This window comes from Penaeus monodon, chromosome 38, assembly GCF_015228065.2.
Source record: "Penaeus monodon isolate SGIC_2016 chromosome 38, NSTDA_Pmon_1, whole genome shotgun sequence".
In the NCBI taxonomy this organism is placed as follows: domain Eukaryota; kingdom Metazoa; phylum Arthropoda; class Malacostraca; order Decapoda; family Penaeidae; genus Penaeus; species Penaeus monodon.
The window spans coordinates 4,393,043-4,398,042 of record NC_051423.1 but is presented as its reverse complement, the minus strand read 5'-3'; positions in this window follow the sequence as shown (position 1 = coordinate 4,398,042).

Genomic DNA, 5,000 nt, shown 5'->3' with positions numbered 1-5,000 from the left:
GGGTACACCGTAGGGTATGGGGCCAAGGAGATAAACACATTTTGTTAGCACGCGATGGAGGTCCTCCAGAACGCAATTTTTCCGGGTGCCAAGTTCTGGGGCCCCGCCCATAGGCTGCTTGTGGCTCCCCTGGGGTCCATTTCAAAACTCCCCGCCCCTCCAGGGGCCCCCCAAAGGTTTTTTCCCTGGACAGATAAGGGGAGGGGAGTGCGCCCGTGGGTTCACCAGGGCGTCTCTGCCCGATTCACAGAAACCAGCAATGAGGGGCCCCAGTTGCTTGGGGAAGTTCTTCAAGCGAAAAAAACACTCGAAGCAGTCAGGAGTCCTTTGGCGTACACCAAGGTCAAGGCAGAATTCCATCTCCCGGGAGACTTTAGAGGCCACTGAAGCGGTCCCAAGGTTTGGCGGAAGGAATAATTTTTGCGTCGTTCCGGGGTGCGTAGGGCTGGACACTGTGAGAAGGACAAGGAAAAAAGTCCCATCGGGAAATCTTGTGAGGAGGTCAAAGGGCCATTTTTTGGTAAATGACCTTCGCCGCCTCCCAAACCCTGAAAACTAAACCCAAACCCCCTCCTCACAGATGACTGCATCCGATCAGCGGAGGGAGGGAAATCTCAGTCTTTTGGGGGTTCGTGAACGTTGGGCGGTATTTTGAACAGTTGTCCCAGGTGGACCTCCAACATTTATTTTGGATGCAAGCGAGTGCAGTGCATGTGCCGGACCCACCCAATTTTGGGGAAACCCTCCAACCCAACAGAGGTTGGGCGGGCGTTTTCCAATTTGAAGAGTGGGAAAGCTGCGGGCATATCTGTACCCCTCCGAACTGTAAAGGTGGGGTAAACCCTAGGGCTCGGGCCTGCACACAGCCCTGACCCCCTTTTGGCAGTCTGGTTACCTTCCCCCTGCCCTGCTGAGGGTGTGGTCATCCCTCTCGGGAAAGGGGGAAAGGGATCTTTGGGACTGTAGCAACTACCGGGGCTTTACACTGTCAGCATCCCGGGAAAGGGTTTCTCGCCCACATTTCTAAAAACGGATCCAAACCACCACTGGGGGCACAGAGCCCGGGGAGTTTTTGGATTTACCCCTGAAGCCCACAATAGACCGTATACTAGCTTCGGTAATTGTGGAACGCCTCATGAGTTTGGTCGTGGGTTGCTCGCAGCCACATGCCCTAAAGAAGGCGTTTGACTCGGTCATGGGGTGTGCTAGGGGAGATCTGGGGCTCAGGGGAATTCCAACACAGATTTTTGGCCTGATAGAAAGCCCTCTATAGGGTTACTGAAAGTGCGTAAAGGGGGGGGGTTTGTCAAAATTTTTCCTTTTAATTCAGGGGAGGCAAGGTGTGCCTTGCACCAACATTTTAACATTTGTATGGATGGAAAAGGGGCCCAGAGCACTAACCCAAAGTCAGTGCGGAGAAACACTGGGAAATAAAGGGTTCAGCCCTTTGACTTTCCGACGATGTTGCCTCTTATCTGAGCCCTTTGGAGTCACTTGTGGCGGCTCTGATGCTTTTAGCAATGAGGCGAACCCCCTGGGCCTAGGGGTCTCCTGGACCAAGACCAAGATTCAGATTTTGGGGGGCCTGTTAGGGGAACCCGTTCAGCGACCCATGCTTGCAGCGAGAACGTTGATTTAAGAAAGTTTTACATCCTTGGTAGCGTGTCCATATTCGGGGTTTGTCAGACAGGAAGTCAGTAGAGGGTTGGGTCTGGCAAAGGAGCATGAACTCGATCAAAAAGAGCATTTGGAGATGTCGGTCCCTATGCAGAAGGACCAAGCAGCGTGTTTTAAAGGGCCTTGATACCCCAGTTTTGCTTTTGGGAAAAGCGAAACCGGACGCATCCAGTACCTTTGAGTCTGCCTTATCCCTTCTGTAACAAGCCCCTTTCCCCGGATCGGGGGACATTTGGCGGACCACGTTTCCAACCAGGGGTTTTACCCCCATGGGGATGGCATGGGCCCTTTTACTTGATAACCGGGTCGCCAATCAGGTATATGGTCACCTAGGTCGCCTCCCTAGGGGACGACCCTCCCCATCGGGTTTGTCTCCTGCGAGACAACCCTGGGTGGAGGAGACCTGTGGAGTCCTAGGAGATCATGGTTGGACGCTCACGGACCTGTCGCGAGAAATTAGGGAGGGGCCTGTGCGCCGGAGACCGCCCGAGGGATCCTCGTGGCTGAAAGGAAGGGGGTGCGGCCATGGCCCCCGTCGGCTTTTGCCCCTGATGATGATGATGAAAATATATATATATAAAATATTATATATATAATATATAATTATATATATATATATATATAATATTATCATCACATATCACAAGGGGCTAACGCCGACGGGGGCGCATGGCCGCATCCACCCTTCCATTTTAGCCCCGGGATCCCCCGAGGGCGGGTCTCCAGCAGGCACCGGGCCCTCCCTAATTTTTTTCCCCGACAGGTTCGTGAGCGTCCAAGCCATGACTCCAGGGGTCCCCCCAGGGCTCCTCCCCCCAGGGTTGTCTCGCAGAGAGACAACCTGATGGGCAGGGTCTCCAAGGGGGCGACCCAGGTGACCATAAGCCTGAGTTGGGGATCCGGATTATGCAAGTAAAGGGCCCCCCGTTCTGGTGTAAACGCGGTTGGGCAGGGTCCTGCAACTGTACCCATGATCCCGGGGAAAGGGGTTGTTACAGAAAGGGTCAAGGCGAGACTCAAAGGGATGGATAGCGTCCCGGTTCGTTAAAAGAGCAAAACGGGAGTATCAAAAGGGCCTTTTAAGACACGCTGCTTGGCCCTTTTTGCATAGGTCCGAATCTCAAAGCTCTTGCTACGAGTTATGGGTCCTGTTTCCAGACCCCAAAGTTTTACTGACTTTTTTGGTTGAAACCCAAAAGATAGGATACGCTACCAAGGTATGTAAAAATTTCGTAACTTCAACGTTTTCGCGCAAGATGGATCGACTGAAGGGTTCCCCCAACAGGGCCCCCCAAAATACTAATCTTGGTCTTGGGCCAGGGGACCTTAGGCCTAGGGGTTCGCCTCATTGTAAAGCATCAAGAGCCCCACAAGGCCCAAGGACTCGATAAGATGGCAAAAAATCGTCGGAAAAACAAGGTCGGACCTTAATATGCCTGTGACTCCGCACACTTTGGTTTGTAGCTCTGCCCCTTATCCCGTCCATACAAGTGTTTAAAAAGGGTTTGGGGAAGGGCACAGCCCTTTCCTCACCCCCGAATTTAAAAGGGAAGAAGTTTTGAATACCCCCCCCACACTTTACAGCACTTCTAAAGTATAGAGGCTTTTTATCAGGCCAATAATCTGTTTGGAATTCCCCCGAGCCCAGGATCTCCCCTAGCATACCCGAGCAGAGTCAAACGGCCCTTTTTTTGGCGATGTAGGTGCGAGCAAAACCCGACCCAAAATCAGACGGGGGTCCCCAAAAACTCGAAGCGCTAGTAACGGCATTTTGGGGTTTCCAGGAGTAAATCCAGATACTCCCGGGTTTTGATGCCCAGTAGGTGGTTTTCGGGTCCGTTTCAGAAGAATGGGGGAGAAAATTTCCTGGTAGCTGAGCGGTAATGCCACGGGAGTGCTACCGTCCCCAAAGATCCCCCTTTTTCCTTTCCAGAGGGATGACCACACCCCCCAGCAGGTAGGGGGTGGTACCAGACTCCAAAAAGGCAGTCAGGACTGGTGCGGCCCGAGCCAAGGGTTACCCCCAGCCTTTTTGCAGTTCAGCGGGATATCAGATATGCCTGCAGCTTTCCCCTCTTTAACTTGGAAATCGCCAGCCTAACCCGTTAGGGTTTGGGGGTTTCCCCCCTGATGGGTGGGTCCGGCACAGCACTGCGACATCGCTTTCTCCAAACTAACTGTTGGAGGGTCCCCCTGGTACAAACTGTTAAAATACCAGCCCAACTTCACGAAAACCCCAACTGATCTGAGATGATCCCTCCCTCCGCTGATCGGACTCAGCATCTTTTAGGGGGCTTAGGGTTCAGTTTTTTAGGGTTGGGGAGGCAGGCGAAGGGCATTTTTCCAAGAAATGGCCTTCGACCTCCCCAGCAAGTTCCTGAGGGGTTCCTTTTCCCTTTCAACATGTCCGAGCCTACGCACCATGGAACGACGCAAACTTGATTCCCCTTTAGCCAAACCCTTTGGGCACGCTTCAGGGCCTCTAATGTCTCCCGGGAGATGGAATTCTGCCTTGACCCTTTGGGTGTACGCCCAAGGATCCTGAGCTGCTTCGAGTGTTATTCGCTTTTAAGAACTTCCCAGAGCAAATGGGTCCGTCAGGTTGCTGGTTCTGTGAATCGGTCAGAGACTGCCCTGGTGAAACCCCCGGGCGCACTCCACCTCCCCTTTGTCTGTCCAGTGAAACACCTTAGGGGGGGCCCCTGGGGGGACGGGGGGTTTTTTTAAGGGACCCGCAGGGTAGCACAAGCAGCCTATGGGGGTGCCACGAACTTGGGACTCCCGGGAACCTTGCAGTTTGGGGATCCTCCATCGCGTGCTAACAAAAATGTGGTTTTATCCCGGGCCACATACCGTATCGGTGTACCAAACCCGCGAGGGGTTAGACGCTGGTACCAGAAGCCCGAGATCCTCATTTTCTGGGACTAGCAAAGTCCCGGAGAAGAAGGTATTCTGTTTTTTTTTTGGGGGTCAGCTCACGTGCCATGCGGGGCCCCAAACAGCTCGGGCAAGCCGGTACCCATTGAAGCGCCCCGAATAATGCGAATGTTCGCCGGGGGGAATCGTCGCCCCCAGATGCGAGTTTGGGTAGAACACCTCTTTCACATCGATTTTTTATACATCAGTAGGAGCGAACAGCAATAAGAGACAAGAAGCCAAAAGCATGTTCAGTTCAATGCCATGATACGCCATCAATGGGTCACCCGATACGCAGGGTGAAGTCGACTGGGGATGGTATGGCTACACCCCGGAGGTGGTGACCATGTGCGGCCGACCCGTAGTAGGGGTAACCCCCACATGAAGTACCCTACCAGGGGCTTCTC